The following is a 20,173-nucleotide window of genomic DNA, read 5'->3' as shown; positions in this document are numbered from 1 at the left end:
GAGAATTGTGCTTAACTTGAGTAGACTTGAAAGACATTAGGCTAAGAAAATAATCTACCAAATAGAGATCAATATTGCCTAATTGAAGCCTAAAACACAAATCTCCACTACTGATAAACAATAGCATGATGGAGAGATGTTTACAGGATGCATTCTAGACAGTATGTAGGAGAAAGAGGGCAAATATGTAATGCACAGGGTGAAGACCACAGTGCATCATGAAGATCAGTGTGCTCTCACCACTGGAAAAATGGTGCTTTGGGAAGACAGACATGTTAGCTTGTTCCAGTATGCAGACGTTTATATAGATATAAAATAGGACACGGTAACACACAGTTCAAATACAAAAAGTTTACTGTAGAATAAAAAAAAAATAGTCTGTGTATTCCGAGTTGTTTAAACCATACAATTTGTGTCCAGGTTCCAGCATCTGATACTCTTGGAGACACTTGTGCCTAAGCAGATCTTAAACCGAGGTCTCTGGATATCTTTGATGGTTGATATTTACTCGGACACACAATGCCTAAAATCAGAAATCATTCATCCTTCAGTATCCAGGACCTTTTTAAAAAAATTATTATTAGATATTTTCTTCATTGACATTTCAAATGCTATACCCAAAGCCCCCTATACCCACCCGCAGCCCTGCTCCCCAACCCACCCACCCCCACTTCCTGGCCCTGGCATTCCCCTGTAGTGGGGCATACGATCTTCACAAGACCAAGGCCTCTTCTCCTATTGATAGCAGACTAAGCCATCCTCTGCTACATATGCAACTAGAGACACAGCTTTCAGGGGTATTGGTTAGTCCATATTGTTTCTCCTATAGGGTTGCCGACCCCTTTAGCTCCTTGGGTACTTTTTCTAGCTCCTTCCTTAGGGGCCCTGTGTTCCATCCAATAGATGACTGTGAGCGTCCACTTCGGTATTTGCCAGGCATTGGCATAGACTCATAAGAGAGAGCTCTATCAGGGTCCTTTAAGCAAAGTCTTTCTGACATATGCAATAGTGTCTGGGTTTGGTGGTTGTATATGGGATGGATCCATAGGTGGGGCACTCTCTGGATGGTCCCTCCAGGACCTTTTTAAAGGCCATCTTCATGGTTCATTTCTGCAGGAGACCATACACTACCCAAAGGAAAACCTTGCTGTCAGACCAGAGGGTCTTACTTGTTTTCTTACAACAGGTTCTTATCCATGATCATGCTTGGAAAGAGGTCCTGCGCTGGCTTCAACTATTAAACACTTCCTATTTCACTTTGGCTCCACTCAAAACATACTTGGTGGACTTTACCTTTTAAGCTCTCGGATGCCCTGGGGTAGTGTGCACCATGATATGATCTGGCTTCACATGGCTCCTATGAAGATGAACTGGTTAATGTTTCAGATAAGGGTGTAGACAAGGCAAAACAAATTTGGAGAGACAACTAGAGTCACAAGAAATATGATAATACTTTGTTTGGAATACAGATTCTCTCCATTTCAACTAATTTCAATAGCAGCAAGAATGCCAAAGGAATGCTCTTCTCTCTCTCTCTCTCTCTCTCTCTCTGTCTCTCTCTCTCTTTCTCTCTCTCTCTCACTCCCCCTCTCTTTCTCTCTCACTGTGTGTGTTTCTGTGTCCGTGTGTGTGTTTGTGTGTCCCTGTCTGTCCAAATATGGTGAGTTGTAAGGGTATCTAAGTAATGGTGAATTAGAAGCAAGCTGACTAGCAAGCCAGGATGGTTTTATGAGCTGCACCATGAGCAATGTCATCTTGGACACAAACACAAGTAGATCAGTTCAGACACTCTGGGGTCCTACTCTGCTTCCAGTGTCCACTTGCTCTTCTAATGTCTCATGGGTACATCTGGAGACAGGCAGCTGATGATCTCTACATGCCTGGAAGTTCCTCTGAGGTTTGGTTTCCCAATGATGACCTGCATGCATGTCATGGTACCTTGTTTCCAGACTTACTGAGATCTATGGAGTACTTTGCTTGGCTGGCAAAACTGTGGAATCACCAGCCAACATGAACCAACCTAGAGGGCAAAGTCAGGACAATCATGAGTTCATACCTTCCTCCCACAATCCATGCTCAGTCCTCAGGTTGCAAAGGACCTGAGAAGGGTATCACACAAGCCAGACACACTCTGTTAATCTGCAGACAGAGGAAGAATTTGCCCTTAGTTTCATACTGTGATGTAGAGATGGTCCCACCCCCGCCTCCCAGCATCCAACCATGGGAAATTCCTCCCTGGCCCTCTCCTTTATCTGTGTGCATCCTCAGTAGGCTGCTCTTCACTCTCTGGTATCAGTTTTCAGGGAGCACAGTGCCTGTAAATGCTCTTCAAACAGACATAAGAAAGAGAGATCTTAGTAGAAATCTTCAGGACTTATGCTTCACTGTGCTGGCCCTGTGCTGGCATGGGCTGTCAGGCTGGTTCTTCCCGAGTGCTCCACTGATCCCTTCCCCCACCCTCCTCCAACACCCTGGCCAGGCTCAAGACACTGTCCTCTGCCCTCTACATGTGGTGAAGTTACTCACAAAGGATACCGTGGGATTGGATATATCAGTGATAATACATTACCACCAACCCCTAAGATGTATATTCTTGTAACCTGTTTATTTCAAAGCATATCATTTAGTCCAGAAAAGTGTTCAGTGAGTGCAAGCATTTGCTACCAAGGGTGGGGACGTTAATCCATTCCCTGAGACAGATAGGGTTGTAAAGACAGAACTGACTCTGGCTGGTTAACTTCCATGCACATACAGTAAATAAATATTTTTTCTTTAAAGAAATTGACATTATTTTAAACAAAAAACCTAGAGGTAGAAGTGTATTGTAGTCTCTCCACTTACCTGGTACCATGGCTACCTCCATGGCTCTTTTGACTCAGAGCCAGGCAGGCCTCTGTTGTTGGTCAGGGTGCACTGCTTTGGATTGGCAGGCAGCAACATAAAGTTTGCAAGCCTCTTAGAAATCCGTTCCTTAGGGTCTTCCAGACCTGTCTTTGAAAGGGGGGCCTGGGGCACAGTCTGACACCTGTCATGGAGGTGTCCGTGGAGTGTATTTGGGGAGGATGGTCTGGACTCTCTCTGTTGTAGAGCAGGACCCTCACCCTTGGCCTCCTTCCTGGAGAATGGAGGTGATGTAACTTGTGTGTTCATGATGTCCATTCGTCCAGGTGTAGTAACAATGTGGAGCTGTCCCATGAGGTTTGGATCTTCCAAAGACTTTCTAGTAGACATTTCTTCTGAGGTGTCACTGATCTCTGTCTCCCAGATGCTCTTCATGTAGTGAGCCTTCTGGACAAGCTGGGGGCTGATGCTGTTGAGTGAAGTTGTCTGATTCTTGAAGCAGTTCTGGGTGGGTGGCATAGAGTGGCTCATTGTAGTTCTCTTTCCCTTCTCAAAACCGATGGTGGAAAGGATCGGCATACTAGTTGCCCTCCTTACTGCTACTTGGTTTTTTATGGTTGGCTCTGTGTTTTCCAACATTCTATACAGGGCCTGGGATCTGGTTTTTTTGTTGTCTTGTCTTCCTGTGGTAATGAAAGACACCCGGAGGGCAGACACTCACTCAAGCCTCGGGACAGCCGCGCACTCAAGAAGACACTGAGACCGAACTTAAGATGTAGAGAGTAAGATTTAATACAGCAACGACAAGAAAGCACATAAAAAGCACATATACCAGAGCTCTGGGGTCGAAACTCATACACCCAGCATGGTGTAGAGGAGAATCGACGCCCGGCCCAAATTTTTCACAGGCTTTTATAGGAAAAAGCCAGGGGAAAAGTACAAGTTTTATGTCACCAAGGGGTCGTGTCCTATATTTTGGCAATGTACCCGATCTATTGGAACATTCTGGGGTAGTACCAGGAGGCCCCTATCTCAAAACTGTTCTTGGAACAGTCCTCAGTTAGGAGGGGTAGGACTAGGTTTGTTCCAGGAGACCCTTATCTAAAAAATGTTCCTGGAACAGTTTTCAATTGGGAGGGGGTCGGACTCTGGGGTAAAGAGTTCAGGAATGTACTCTGGGGTAAAAAGTTCAGGAGTGTTCCGGGAACAGTCTCTAGATGGGAGGGGTAGGAGGACTATGAGTTGAAGATTTCAGGTGTCCAGTAATTTTCCTCTTTCATTCCCCACTCCTTCTAGTGAGTAATTCTAATCTTAGAATTTCAGAAGTCTATATTTTTATGCGGAGAATACTGCATTTACTCTATTTTAACATAGGAACAAAAACAGAATAAGAAGCATTAGTAAACAGAACTAGGCAGGGGCCCTTTTAGCGAGGCTTGAGGGTCTGGGCATGATGTAGGTGCACGTAGATCAGATCTCTGGCTGGAACTGGTGAGATGTCCTTGGGGTACCAAGCTCGTTCACTGTAGCCAGTTGTGACCAGACTTCTTTCTGTACCACCTGCAAGCCTTTTAACTTAACATACAGATCATTATTATAACAACATAGGTTTAAACACATTATTTAAGACAGTGATGGGCATAGGAGTCTCATAAAGGATCTTAAAAAGAGTGAAACTGAATCAAGAGGGAGTATTTCTAGTACGTTTAAATAGGGCATAGGGAAGGAACACCAAGTCTATGCCAGTCTCCACGATTAATTTTGTCAAGGTCTGTTTTAGAGTTTTAAACTAATTTTTTATCTGTCCTGAGTTCTGAGGTCTCACAATGTAATTTTTATTTGACCTCTAAATACTTGGCCACACCCTGACTTACCTGGGCAATAAAGGCAGGGCCATTATCTGACACTATTGCTTTTGGCACTCTGAACCTTGGAAAATTTTTCTTTAATAATTTTCTTGATGACTATGTGAGCAGTCTCATTTATCCATTTTGAGAACGTTTTTTTCTCAGTAAAGTTTATTTTCCAGTTGATTATTGCTCTTTGGGATGCCTGTTTGGCGGTTAGATCTGCCATCTGATTTCTTTTGTTCACAGCATCTTAGGTCTTTTTTTTTTTGCAGATGTCAACAGCTTTCTTTGTATGTATATTGTTCTATACAGTGGCAAAAGCATACCTGCTGTTAGTGTAGACTTTTCTTTTGTCATTTATAAAGCTTGTATCAAAACCACAAATTCAGCTTTCTGGGCTGAAGTCCCTTTAGGGAGGCTGCTGGCCTAGATCACTTGCTTTTTGTCCACCGCTGCACTGCTGTCCCCGCCTTCCGCTTACCTTTAACCATGAGGCTACTGCCATCCGTGTACCAGTTCAAACTTTTAGGCCAAGGCTGATTTAATCTTTACCTGCCGAGGTAAATAGTCCCCTCTGTTGGTAGATGGCCCCATGGATATGAGCTGCTTTCCATCTACTACTGCCGCTCCTGTTCTTCTTTTTCTCTCCACCACAAAGCTGCTGCCATCTGTGTACCAGGCAGGCACACCTGGCCAAGGCTGATCAGTTAGATCTCTCCTCGTTCCAGTTTTTTCAGCCAGGACATCAGCACATTGATGTACAGGAGTGGAGTCATCTGCCAAGGAGCAGCAAACTCCAGTTCATTCAGGAGCTTCTAGGAGGGCCAGAATTTCTTCTTTGTTTTTAATGTCTCTGCCTTCAGCCAACCGCAGGGCTTGAGTTAGCGCCAGGAGTTCAGCCTTCTGAGCCGAAGTTCCTTCTGCCAGAATGTCAGAGCAGTGATGAGTAGGTGAAGACTCAGCAGGTTAGCAGGGGAAGCGAAGGTCACTTGTTCTGTCAACAAAAAGCTCTGATAATGTGTCCATCAGTCAGGGGAACGATTGGATCATGTGCCAAGTTTTGTCTCAGAGTCAATTTATCTGCGTCCTTGACCAGAAGCCACTATGTGCAGACAAGCAGGCCATCTTTTACAAGTATGCCACCGGTCTTTTTTAGGGTCCCAATTTTTGAGTAAGAACTTCTTTGGCAATACCTTTGTTCTCAGTCACATCTAGGAGTCCCAAAGTTGGGTACAACATTAGGGCAGTCTCAATAGCATCTAAGGCCATCCAAGGTTGTTCTTTATTTTTTATACGAAGGGCTGTTTATCTTTTTAATTTAGCAAAACCTGGAATCCACAGTCTGCAAAGGCCCGCAGTGTCCAGGAACCTTTTAAACTTGCTTTGCACTGGTCAGTGGAGGAATATGAAACACAGTCTCTTTTTAGCTGCTTTAACAGGTAGGCCACCGGTCTCTTTTAAGGACTCAGCTTCTGTGTTAGCACCCCTTCTGCTATCTCTTTACTTTTAGCCACGAACAGGTGAAGGGTTTGGTCATGAGGGGGGCTCCTCTTCTTTTTGTTCTCACCCAGTGCTCTTCTTTTTTAACAGTAAACACTCTGATCTTTAGCCAAAAGCTTTCTTTTGTTGCCAGGTACTAAGTTTTCTACTTTCTCTGACTTTTGTGGCCAGCATTTCATTTCTCTTATCTTTTTTTAAAAAATTTTCTGGCTCCCTATTTTTTACAGATCATTTCTAAGTGCTAGTATTATTAGCAAGTGTCACTTTGCTAGGTTCTAGTCTTTGTCATTTATCTTTCTTTGCTCCTGTTTCCTAACTGTAATGGAGATCTCATATAATGTCTCTCTCTCTCTCTATCTATATGTATATATTTTTTTTCTCTTCCTTGTCTTTGCTTACTTTGAATGTTATCTAATTATTACATCTATATTCTGTCACTTAACTTTTCTTATAGTTTGCCTCTACCCTGGTTTATCTCTCTGTCTTACAGCACATCTCTGATTCTGACTCTGGTCTCTGTACTTGTCAGCCTCATTTTACTGGTTCCTCTTTTAAATATTTTTCATTTAGAGTATCTTTCTCATTTCAGACCTAATTTTTTATTTCTATTTTTACCTCTTTTTACTGTTAACTTATCTCTTTTGAGTCTGCTGAAGCTTTGCTCTCAGCTCTTTTTTTTGCAGACCTCTATTCTTCTCTTAACTTCTGTAACTTTTTATTACCTAGGTCAGATTGTTGGGGCACTTTCTAGTCCCACAGAGATGAGACCCTCATCAGAGCCTGGCAGTTAGACTCGCAGGTGCTCCTTACCTTGGATGTCTCCCTCACCGGAGCTTAGAACAGACTCACTGCCAGCAGCTCAGGGCGGTGCCTGAGAAGAGAAAACACACGGGGCAGAGAAGGGAGTGCAGCTCTCATCTGGCTGCACCAGACCACTGATATTTTAAAATGAACGCAATTTTTTCTGTTAACAAGAGACAGGATACAGGGGACAGGGGAATGAGAAGCAACCAGGGAACCTTGTGGCGACCTTAGATCAGACGTGGCGACCCGCTGAATTTAAGCATATTCAGCGGAGGAAAAGAAACTAACCAGGATTTTCTCAGTAACAGCGAATGAACAGGGAGGAGCCAAGCGCCGAATCTCCGCCGCGCACCGCGGCGGCGCGGGAAATGTGGCGTAAACTCCTGGGAGTGGCAAACAAACACTGGCAGGGAGGGGGAATTTAACCACTTGTTAGACACCCGGTGCTCTCTGCACTGTCTTCCCGCATGGCTTGGAGGCCTTGGAGGCGGCGGCGTGTGGGCATGCACCTGTGCGCAGACTCTGGGAGGAGCCAAATGAGGGGCAATTTAACCACTTGAGACACCCCCGTGCTCCCTGCACTGTCCTTGGTGAGGGAGCAAGTAGCCAGGCAGACACAAGGGAGTGCGGGCAGACTCCAGGGGGGAAGCCAAAGGAGGGACGGCGGCCGCAGTTGGCCCCTCCCCAGCTGTGGCAGGCTTTACGGCCACTCCAGGGCGCCAGGCGGGACCGGCAGGCCGCCGCACTCACCACCAGCATCTCACAACTCGCTCGCGGGGCACAGACAGCCCCTGTCGCCGCTGCCGTACCTGCAGAACCAGAACCTCAGCACCACTGCTGCTATCAAAGCCCTAACTGCGCCGCCAAAGCCTGAAATTTTTAGCCCAGCTCTGCATTTCAGAGCTCTTTTGAGCAGCCCGGGGCTCCCCAGCCGAGTGTGGACCGTGCGCCGCCTTTGTCCGCCGGTGGCAGCTGGTCCCCCGGCCTCCCCGCGATGGCCCCGCAGCAAGGCCGGCCGGCGCTGCCCGCCCGCTGCAAGCCGCCGGTACCGCCTCGCCGAGAGCGCGGTGGGTAGGACCGGCCTGATGGTTTTTTTTTTTTCTTTTTTTAAAACCATTGCTGACAAATTCTGTCCTGACGTCAGTCCAAGTCTACAGTCGACAAAGGGTTAACACACACACACAATCTGTCATGTGACAAAAACACAACCAGCCAAACGCCACTTTCTGACGGGGTCGGATTCCACATCGACTCCCTTTCCTGACGGGGGTGGGACTCCACATCCACTCCCGCCCTGGCAGAGAGAACACTGTCCTGACGGGGGTGAGATTTCACATCCACTCCCGCTCTGGCAGATTGTCTATTTTTAGAATAATAGCAGGCGCAACAAGAGCAGATACGAGACTGAGACAAAAAAGAAACCAAAAACAGCGGCGACTTCGCGTCGCCCACAGGCAACTTACAGAATCAGATTGAGACCTACCTGGCTTCCAGAGGGGTTCATCAGGCGTCCCTGATCCTCCCCGGTTCCTCCTGGGACGTCTCCCAGGGGCAGATCGGACGGTGGACACCTGGACACGTCTGTCCTTATCCACCCCGCGCTCTCTCTCCCGGAGCACGGTCTCAAGTGCTTGTACTAAGCACAGAGCGTCACGCAAAACCGAAACTGCGATCGCACCAGATACAGAACGGCCTACCTGGCCTCCAGATTGAGACCTACCTGGTCTCCAGAAACAGAACACAGACACCAGACCAAAACAAAACAGAAAATCTTACCTCTGAGTGGGTCCAGGACTTCTGGGTGGTCGCGCTGATTCCCAGCCAATGCACCAAATGAAAGACCCCCGGAGGGCAGACACTCACTCAAGCCTCGGGACAGCCGCGCACCCAAGAAGACACTGAGACCGAGAGTGAGTCCAGGACTTCTGGGTGGTCGCGCTGATTCCCGGCCAATCCACCAAATGAAAGACCCCCGGAGGGCAGACACTCACTCAAGCCTCGGGACAGCCGCGCACCCAAGAAGACACTGAGACCGAACTTAAGATGTAGAGAGTAAGATTTAATACAGCAACGACAAGAAAGCACATAAAAAGCACATATACCAGAGCTCTGGGGTCGAAACTCATACACCCAGCATGGTGTAGAGGAGAATCGACGCCCGGCCCAAATTTTTCACAGGCTTTTATAGGAAAAAGCCAGGGGAAAAGTACAAGTTTTACGTCACCAAGGGGTCGTGTCCTATATTTTGGCAATGTACCCGATCTATTGGAACATTCTGGGGTAGTACCAGGAGGCCCCTATCTCAAAACTGTTCTTGGAACAGTCCTCAGTTAGGAGGGGTAGGACTAGGTTTGTTCCAGGAGACCCTTATCTAAAAAATGTTCCTGGAACAGTTTTCAATTGGGAGGGGGTCGGACTCTGGGGTAAAGAGTTCAGGAATGTACTCTGGGGTAAAAAGTTCAGGAGTGTTCCGGGAACAGTCTCTAGATGGGAGGGGTAGGAGGACTATGAGTTGAAGAGTTCAGGTGTCCAGTAATTTTCCTCTTTCAGTAACTGTTGCTGTTGTTGTTGTTGTTGTAGCATTAAATAAGTAGCCATCACCGTGTTGAACTTTTTCTCCTGCAAACTTTCTCTTATCTCTTCTGGATTGTATCCCAGGACACCCATGAGTACGATTATACTGGGGTCTGGGTGGCTTTCAGTGTTCTCTCCCATGGAAGCTGGAGAAGCTTCATTGTCATATTTTAGCCACTTGAATCTGGCAATCTTTTGAACTGTTGGCCTCTCTCCAGGGTTGACAGTTAGCAATTTGACTATCACATCCCAAAGTTCTGGTGAGAGACTAAAACTCCTAGAGTACTTTCCTGCAAAGATCTTCTGCTTTGTTGCTTCATAGCCATATCCCTCGAAAGGGAGGCGCCCTGTGGCCATAAAATTAAGTACAACCCCCAAGCTCCAGACATCAGTGGCCCGACCATCGTACCCTCTACCTTCCAGCAGTTCTAGGGCACAGTAAGGGAGGGTTCCACAGAACTTGACCAGCTTCTGGCCCATGATTGATTATCTTGGTGCCCAATCCAAAATCAGCAAGCTTTACATCTCACTTGTGAGGGAGACAGAGAGGTGTGTGTGTGTTTCAACCTCATAGACAAAAGCAGATTTCGATCTCAGTGTTTAATATAAAAAAATTTTGTTATAGGGAAAATTCCTAAGAGGTGCGTATGTGTCTAGTAACTAAGTACTAAAGTGCAGGTTGTGTTCGAAAGTTTAAAAAAGTTGTTTGATTCTCATCTGCTTTTAAAATAAAAGATGAATGGCAGAGTCCTTAGTGGGCTTAGGTTCTTATATGTAAACAAAGTGCTTGAATCCCTCCTCTAGTTCTTTTAAGTACTAGACAAACTATGAAATGGAAATGCGAGCATTATTAACCCCTAAGAATTAGGTTGTTTATTCTAGATGAGTGTGTGTGGCTACCTAGATAAATAAGCTTTCAATATTTAAAACACCTGTGTTGGGTTTTTACCGCCCTGTTAATTCCCCACATGAAGTTTACACCATGAGAAAGTAAGTTTTCCAGAACGGCTCTATAGAATTCCTGCTTCAGACACGGAACAGGAGTAAATAATAACTATTTTCTGCTGATTCAGCTCTTGTTCTCCAGTATAGAGTTTGTGGAAACCATACAGGACAGTTTGCCTTCATCCTAAGTGGTAATATTAGGGAAAACATTTAGATTCTAAGGACTTAATTTGTTATGACTAGTAATGTTTCCTTTCTGCAATAAAGATGTTGAACATTTTTTGTAAAATAAATTAAAAAATTTGTCTGCATAAAATGTTGCCTGATTCTTTTGTAATCACAGGTGGCATCCAAGACAGAAATGAAAAGAATCGACCATCCTTGAAATCCCTGAAGGCTGATAATAGACTGGAAAAATCCAAATATAAGCCCCTTTGGGCAAAAATATTTTACCTTGACTTGCCTTCTATCACCATATGTGAGAAACCACAAAAAGATATAAAGGAACTCGGAGGGGTAAGTGAGAACCGCACACCCACCGGAAGTTGAGAAAAGTAATAATTGGCGTTCTGTAATATAAATTACCAGGGCGTTTCATTTTGGAAATTACAGCGATTTAGCAGTAGCGCTTTGATGAGCTATTGGTTATTAGTGAATCACTTGGGAACTGGGAGTGTAACCCAGTGGTCTAGCACCTGCTGACATGTGCAAGACTTTCTGTGTTCAAGTCCCAACATCAGAAGATAAAGAAAACTTTTTTTTAAAGCCTTTTGTAGCCTGATAAAATGTCAAGTTTCTGTGATTGGTGGTTTGGTATAAACGAGGCTCCTATGTCCTAGGAAACCTGCCTTTTCTTTCAAAATACCAGGAGCCATTTGACTGATGGCTGAGGGGAGCTCTTATGTGTTAAAATAATTCTTTAGTTTTATACATATACACATACATGTGTGTGTATGTATATATATACACACGTATGTGTATATGTATAATTATTATATATGTGGCATATAATTTAGTAGTGTACACATGTGTGTATATGTATACTTACATGCCAGGAGAGAAGTACTCAGTCAGCAGGCACCTGTCATGGAGGGAACAATTTTCGAGACAGGGTTTCTCTGTGTAGCCCTGGCTGTCCTGGAACTCACTCTGTAGACCAGGCTGGCCTGGAACTCAGAACTCCACCTGCCCCTGCCTCCCGAGTGCTGGGATTAAAGTCACGCGACACCACGCCCTGCAGAGTAGTAGTTAAAGTGCCTTCCCTGTCGCATCCATTTCTTTATGATTAGAAAACTTTGGCAAAACTCTATAAAGATTTCTTAGGTGTAATGTTAATGTGACCTAAAATCTAACAAATGTGGTTATTATGATTTTTACTGTTTTCAGAGGTTTCTGCTGGACTGAAAGTTAGCAGTTTTGAACATTTTGTTCCCAGACTGAAAGTTCACAAGAATACTTCACGAGTTTCTTAGAGTTCCTCATTAATGTGATATTTTCCTGCCTGCCCTTGACGTTTGCCTTCATTCTTTGGGAGGCAGTTGATGGAATCTCACTTTGACTATGAAAGGCACATGGATTTCACTCACTCTTGGTCAGTTACATTCACATATGAACTGTGTTGCAGTCCGTTACTCCTGTTACCCTCCTGCCCTTGCCCACTCTCTTCTGCATAGCTAGGTCCGCTGCCCCCCTAAGCAGCCTATTTTCCTCCTGTCCATTTTGTTGACTTACTGTTTTGTATTTATGGTAGCATTTATCATAATGACAGTATGGCTGCACTTCTAAAGGTCATGGCTGATAGACCTACTACCATCAGCTGTATTCCTGTCAACAGGATGTTCATGTTCTCAGGACATCATAGATATGAGTAAAGACCCCTCTTTTTCGCAATGAAGTGCTACCTGCTAAGCTTGTAACATGATACACCACCATTATTTTAATATCGGTGGCTATGCAGTAGTTGATAGCTTTCTCAACTACGTTGGCCATTCTGTTAACTTTGGGTATAAAGAACTCATGTTTAGATTTGTGCTTCTCACAGCAGATGCTTCACACGATGTTGTATCTCTAAGTCCAGCTCGGAAACCCACAAATGGAGCTTTGACTAAATGAGCAGTGTCATGTTGGTGCTGGCACAGGAATCACTTCCCTTTCTTTCTTCCCCCATCCTCACAACACCTCCTAAGATACTTTCAAGAAACAAATTTTCAATTACTTCTACCACAAATGGTTGTTAGAGACCATTTTGACTTTATACATGTCAGATTTTACCCTTTAAAGGTTTCAAGTACCTCAGCGGCTATCCTGAAAGCATGAGTTTTGTAGCGCTGCGGCAGGGGAGTTAGCCTGACCATGAAAGTGGTGTTTTCCTGAGGTGAGCTCTCCAGCTGTTGTGATCCCTCTGATTGCCTCCAATACAGAAAAACCTCTGCTGCATAAGTTGTGTTCTTGCATCTGCACCCTCCCCTTAGGAACAACCAAGTGCTGGGCTAGTGAGGTAGCCTGCAGGTAAGGGAGGGCATGTGCTGCCAAACCCATGGCAAAAGAGAGCACTGACTTCCACAGCCCACCACCTTTCTTGTTGGAAAAGAAAGTACCTACTTCTGGTCTTTGCTGTTTAATTCACTGATGTCAATTTAGTCCTTAGGTCCTGGTTTCTGTCCATATTTAAAGGTACCCAGTTTTATCAAATTGTCATTTATTTCAATGGTTCTCTCTTCCTCCAATGTTTAGTTTTATTTAACCTGTCTATCCTTTTATTTTCTTTTGCTTTGGATCGCCCCAATGGTGTCATTGCTTAATTGATCACACATATTTGTTTTCTGTGAGTCTTAATGAAACTGTGCTAAAAATTTGCAGAGGACATTTGTGATAATTCAAGTATTAACTGTATAGCAGTCAGTTTTCACATAATAGTGAACCTTTCTTTATAGTGTTAGAAAAATAGCCAAATGAAAGCCACTTAAGAAGGATAAAGAGAGCCGGGCAGTGGTTGTGCACGCCTTTAATCCCAGCACTCAGGAGGCAAAGGCAGGCAGATTTCTGAGTTCGAGGTCAGCCTGGTCTACAGAGTGAGTTCCAGGACAGCCAGGGCTACACAGAGAAACCCTGTCTCAAAAGAATCACATGAGTAAAGTGACACAAGGACAAGCCTGAGGTACGGACATCATGCTTTTCCATAGAGACACGTGAATAACAACAATTGAAGTACACTCAGTCGTATCCACTTCACTTGGGAGGGGCACATTCAAAAATACATTCCAAGAACAATTCTGTGCTTTGGAAAAACTGAGGTCACAAGATTCATCTTGTTTCTTGGAGTTTTCTCAGAAGCACTCAGAATTCTCACTTGACTCCATTCTTGGACTGTGTTCCAACAGGGTGTAATACCTTGTTACTTTATGATCCTGAGCACAAACAAGTATAATTTTTGTGTTTGCCCATTAAAATGTAGAGGCAGCAATTTCCAATCAGTTCTCTGAGTATGGTTTTCAGGGCATACTATTGTGCTTTTGTTAGACTCAAAAATGAATCCTATGTCTGTCTTTCCTGGAGCTCTAATCTAGATAGAAATGGCATGGTATTGTGTGAAAAACCTCTTCCTAGGGAAACACAACACTGTTGAGATATCTGTTCACCCCAGATAGGAATCTTACGACCGAGCAAAGTATGGATACCACCAAAGTCTAACTTGGTGGAGCAGTGAATTTTACTGAGGTTCCTTCCAGGAGCAGAAATGAGTCAGACAACAGCATCTCCAAGGCCCTCCTCAGCATGAATGACAGCTCACAAAAGCTGGGAAACCTGGAGCACACTGAACACACTGCAGGCAACTCAGCTGGTTTCTGCTTCTTCCAGGCAGCTGGTCTGGTCTCAGAATCTTTGCAGCTTTTCTCCTATAAGAGTCTTTACAGCTCAGCTTCCTTTTGTCTGAAAGAGATTCTCAGCTTTTGTCTCTACTCTGTCTGGGAGGGGCCTAGGGAATCTGGTCACTTTCAGGGACTTCCTTAAAGTTCTTTTTAGTAGTTTACCTTTCTGCTTAAGGAGCTTCCTATAGAATGGAATGTTTCAGTTCCCCAAGAAACTTACACAACCCATGGGTACAACTGATTGTAATTTAATACAAAAATCAAAGGAAAGGGGAGATTAGTTCTACCTGAAGGATTGTAGAGGACATTGTGTGGGCATAATAACTAAATAATTATAGAGCCGCCCTGGGAATATGTAGAAATTGCTGTTAGGATACAGATGGACATGCTTACCCACCATTGTGAATCAGTACAGTTAATGTTTGAGCTGAGTCTTGAAGGAATGTTAGGAATGTACTTAGTAAACTATATGCACATTATAGAAAGAACATACTTAAAATATATGCCTGTATAGGTGTGCTTGTGTACTTAATGCTACAAACTCCCTGCAAGTGAAACTGAGATGTGGATGTGGCAAGAATCGCTTATGTTAGAACCAGATTATAAAGGGCATTTTCTTCATGATACAGGATAACAGAGTAGTGTTGGGCTTTGGAAGGCAGCAGGGTTTTTGATGTAAGCAGTGTAACTGGCTGGCCTGGAAGTTTATAATCTTCCTGCCTCTATTTCCCCGGTTCTGAAATAATAAGTCTGAGCCACACACAAGAGAAGTGGTTTCCGGTTTGCTTTCCTTGTGGTTTTGTGGCGGTGTTATTTTGAGAGATAGTAAGTTAGGGTTTCTTTGTGTGTTTATTGTGCCCAAAACTACCAAGGGGGGGGTTGTTGTTTGTGTATTTTAAGTTATGTTTGTGTGTTTGCTGTATAAAGGCAGTGCAGGTGCCCAAGGAGGACAGAAGGATGGCATCAGACCCTCTGGAACTGGAGTTAGAGAGTTGTGAACCGCCGTGCATGTGCTGTGAATTGAGCACAGGGTCTTCTGCACAAAGTAGCAAGTACTTTATCTGCTAAGCCATTCCCGCTCTCTTTTTTACGTTTTTACACTAAGAAGTTTTAATTCCGTTTCAATGAAATTAATACTGGGAGAAATTTATGGTATTAGAGTTGTATAACATTCAGTCCAGTGAGTGAGAACTCAGAAATAAACTATTTTATATGTAGCCAGTTGCCTACTTATTTTTGTTTTTTATTGATAAGATCATTCTGCCAGCCAGTTTCAGGAAAGCTGGATATCTACATGCCAAAGAATGAGTTTGTAAATTTACCTTACATCACATATGGAGCCAAGATACACATGTAAGAGGCTTCCGATACTTAGAAAATACCATTGACAGCAAATTAAAAGTATTCATAAGTTCAGCTTAGTTAAAATTAACAACTTCTCTATCTCCCAGGACAGTAACGAGAAATCACTAAATGGTAGAGAATATTTCCAAGTCGTTTATGTTCCTCCAATTAATAGTGTTTACTAGGCCTACATGAAGCTCTGGGTTCAGTCGCAACCACTGCAGAAAACAGTGTCACAGACCAGTATTCCAGCATTCAGGGGTAAAGGCAAGAAACTCAAAAGGTTATCCTTAGGTCAAGGCCAATTTAGTCTTGTTTCCAAAGAAAAATGGTATATTCAGTATCTAGTAAGTGTATTCTATACAGAATATGTGAACATTTCAACAGAAAGGTAATCCAATGGGTAAAGGGGGCTGTAGAGGCTCAGCAGTTAAAACCTCTTATTCATACAGAGGATTTGAGTTCAGTTTTCAGCACCCAACTGGTGGCTCTAAATCATCTATAGTTCTAGGAGTTCTGACACCTTCTGGCCTCAGCAGGCATTGGGCACACATAACAGATAAATAGATGTATGTATACATGTAAGCAAACACATAAAAATGAATAATGGGTGAAGGGCCTAAATAGATATTCAGCCCCACAGCTTTGTGATTGTCAGGTATATGCAAGGTTAAACTCGTAGGCATGCCTATCAGTTACTGTCAAAGAACCAGAAAATAAACATATTAGCCTTCACAGTTTGACTTATCCACCATTTCTGGGAATGTAAAAGGCAACATCTGTGCAAACAGTATGGGCAGTTTCAAGAAAGGGGTTCCAGCAATTTATGTATCTGAAAGAGTTGAAAGTGGGGTGTCAAAGAGATAACTGAACACCTGCAAGCTGACCAAGACATGGGGAACAGGCTGGTGAGCAGGATTCGTCCATGTTCTTCAGTTCCTTCCTTCAAGCTCCTGCCAGGGATGCCCCTAGAATGGCCATTTTCAACCTGTGGGGCTCAACCCCTTTGGGCTGTTGGTTTATTATTTTACTATGTTCTTATATCTACCACCTTAGTCCATTCCAACCCCCCAACACAAGGTAGGAGAGGAAGGAGCTTAGAGTGGAAAGGGGACATTGACCTGTGGGATACTTCCTTCAGATTTAGGGTCTGCACGTTCCTAGAGACCAACCCAGTCTTCATTGTTAGAATATCCAGCAGTCCAGCAAACCATCAATTGCAAACACAGTGAACCAGCAGCAACAAAGGGGACAGCAACCACATAGGCCTGCTCAGGGTTCTCCCCTGCTCTGGGGACCCTCTCCAGAGTCCCCAGAATTAAACTATATGTTACTGGCAAAAATCACGTCCTGCTAGAGCAAGAGACAAATCATAGTTAACTGCTGTGGCCAAGCTGAAGCAGCCTACAACCCACCCCTGGGATTAAACATGTTTATATAACATAATTGGGTTTTTAAAGAAACCAATATTTTCACTACATTTGGGAGGGAGTCAGTTGACCCTTTCACAGGGGTTACCTAAGACTATCAGAGAAAACAGATACTTACGATTCATAAGAGTAGCAAAACTCCAGTTATGAAGCAGTAACAAAAATAATTTTATTGTTAGGGTCATCACAACATGAGGAATTGTATTACAGGATTACAGCACTAGGAAGGTTGAGAACCACTGCCCTAGATGACAGACAGACTGTTACCTGCAATGATAGCTGAAATAAACCCCTTCCTCAAGTTGCCTTTGGTCAGGGCTTAAGCAAATTCCAACAAGGAGGTGCTTCTCCCCATTGGATGTTCTAGCCTAGCACTCACAGTTATCTCTCTGCTTCCTGACTGCAGATACACTGGCTCAGCCTCTTCATGCTCCTGCTATCACACCCTCTCTTCCACGGTGGATTGATGAGATTCCCTCAAATCTGAACCAGAATAAACCTTTCTTCAGGTTATTTTTGTGAGGTATTTGGTGCCTGCCCATGAGAAGTGTAGTTAATACAGTGGCTGATCACCCTGCCTTAGATCTTTTTCGTTTGCATAGACTCTGGGGCTTGATCCTACTTTATGACCTCGTTTCACTTTGAAAGTCTTGTCTGCAAAGACCATGGAGCATGCATCTCAGCCGCTGTGACCCTTTAATACAATTCCTCCTTTTAGCAGAAAGTTTTTTTGTTGCTACTTCATGACTATTTTGCTACTGTTATGAGTCATAATGTAAATACTGATAAACAGGATAGCTGGTATGTGACTCCCTAATGGGTTGTGACCCACATGTTGAGAACCCCTGCCCTGAAGCGTATATTTTCACCTTTTTTTTTTAAATTATTTTTTAAGTATATGAGTCATTTTATCTACATATATTTACACATGTGTTTAGCACATACATACTGTGCCTGAAATGGTCAGAATAGGGCATCAGATCACCTGGAAATGAAGTTACAGACAGTTGGGAACCTCCGTGTGGGTTCATATGGACTGAATCCTGGTCCTCTGGAAGAGCAGCCAGTACCTGTTGAGTCATCCCTCCAGCCCATTTTCACCTTACTTACCACACAGTTGGGACAATTTAGATGAACGTGTGTGTATGTGTGTGTGTCGGTAAATTGCTGGAAACTTAATAAAGTTTAAAAGGCAGTATTTTATAAATTAGCATTTACATTCTTTTCTACTTTTATACAAGACCCATATATTTTTTCAATAAACAAATAGTGATAATTTATTAGCTGGTCAATAAAAAGGAATGTTGCCTAGAAAGGAAAGGGAAAAACAACTTGCATTTCACTAAGGTTGTTCTTGCCAACAGCTAATTCTGAGTCAATGGTAGCTTAAATTAACTTATCACAAACTTGGTTCATTTTGGTTTTAGTTCTTTAGTTTTATGTAGTTTCATGTAGTGTGTATGAATGTGCCTGCAGTGCATGTGATGTGCACTCTCACATGGAGGTCAGAGAACTTGCAGGAGTTGGTTTTTCCTTCTGCTGTGTGAGTCCAGGTGCTCGAGCTCAGATAATTAGGTTTGGTAACGAGGACCATCGGCATCACCATCAAGCATCCGGCTGCCCCAAGTTACTTACTGCCTTTCATACTGTGAATCATTAGAAATTAGAACTGGGAAAAAGTCTTATGATTATTAGTCACTTCTGCTTGCTTCTTAGTATTGTGTCAATTGTATTTATATGTATGTGTTTTAATAGAACTAACTAGTTCAATACCCCTTCCCCTGGGTGATGGTGATCTTTAATAACACCATGCTGCTGTGTGTGGTGGAGTGCATGTTCTGGAAATTTTATGCTTGTGAGAAAAAAGGTTCCTTTCTTCTGCTATTAGGAAATGTTATAACGTTAATGATCGAAACTGATGTGCCCGGTACATGTAAATAAAATTTGAAATACAATGGCCGGCTTATACTAGCTGCATTTCAGATGCTTACTGTCCACGTGTAGTGTTACATAGTACAGGCAAAGAAGAGTTCATCTCTGTAGGAGGCCTTGCTGCTGGGACTCCAGCAAGTCACTTCCACTGTCATCTCCAGTGTATGTAGATAAGTGCAGGAGAGTGCGTGGACTGCATTAATTAGGATAAAATACTTAAGAATAGTACATAGCACATGATATTATTAATGAAACTCCCATTATATTTCCTCAGAACTATGGGCTCAAAAATGCAGCGTGAAAAGCATCAATTTGTAAAACATTAGATTATAGCTGGGCGTGGCAGCGCACACCTTTAATCCCAGCACTTGGGAGACTGAGGCAGGCGGATTTCGAGTTCGAGACCAGCCTCGTCTACAAAGTGAGTTCTAGGACAGCCAGGGCTACAGAGAAACCCAGTCTTGAAAAACCAAAAAAAAAAAAAAAAAAAAAAAAACTCACAAGACATTAGATTATATGAAATTGGAATTTGTTCACAGTAACTTTAAAGAGCTTTGGAAAATTTTATTATAAATTCTTTGTTTTCTTCTAGCGAGTTGAAGAATTTCTCAGCAAAGATATCAGTTATTTTGTTTCAAATAAAAAGGAAGCAAAGTATGCACAGACATTGGGTCGCGTTTCTCCTGTACCAAGTCCAGAATCTGCATATACTGCAGAAACCACCTCTCCTCATCCCAGCCATGATGGAAGTTCCTTTAAGTCTCAAGACAGAGTAAGTGTGTCCTATATGCTTTGAGCCTAGGGCAAAGTGGATCTCATGGTTTTCTCTTTGTTTTAAGACAAATAAATCCCTCTCAGACTGGTTTGAACTCCCTCAGAATTCTTATTCTTTCTGCCTTAGTGTCTCCCAGGTCCTGGAGTTACAGATGTTTGTCTGACACCTGACACTGGGCTTCCAATAGCAGGGTTACAGTGCATAGAGTGAGTGGTTATAAAGCCAAAGATCTGTGGCTTTCTCACCTAATGTTTCTGTCTTTTTAAAAGGTGATTAAGTTTTCCTTAATAATATAGTAGTCAAGTTGTA

The 20,173-nt window shown here is 43.4% G+C and overlaps 3 pseudogenes across 2 annotated transcripts in view; 2 read left to right on the top strand and 1 right to left on the bottom strand.

The window, feature by feature from the left end:
• LOC147004907 (protein DBF4 homolog A-like) overlaps positions 1 to 20,173 on the top strand; it is a 386,595-nt pseudogene that overhangs the window by 143,351 nt on the left and 223,071 nt on the right. The gene's annotated exons all lie outside the window — the stretch shown is intronic.
• On the bottom strand, positions 2,293 to 18,757 carry LOC147004912 (sperm motility kinase X-like; annotated as a pseudogene).
• LOC147004911 (protein DBF4 homolog A-like) overlaps positions 10,860 to 20,173 on the top strand; it is a 26,928-nt pseudogene continuing 17,614 nt past the window's right edge. The window contains exons 1-2 of the transcript XR_015046886.1: positions 10,860 to 11,030; positions 19,682 to 19,861. The product of XR_015046886.1 is annotated as a protein DBF4 homolog A-like (transcript). The remainder of the gene's footprint in view (positions 11,031 to 19,681; positions 19,862 to 20,173) is intronic.

Source organism: Mus caroli, unplaced genomic scaffold, assembly GCF_978045245.1.
Source record: "Mus caroli unplaced genomic scaffold, Mus_caroli_1 scaffold_4, whole genome shotgun sequence".
Lineage (NCBI taxonomy): Eukaryota > Metazoa > Chordata > Mammalia > Rodentia > Muridae > Mus > Mus caroli.
This window is presented reverse-complemented; position numbering and strand designations above follow the sequence as displayed.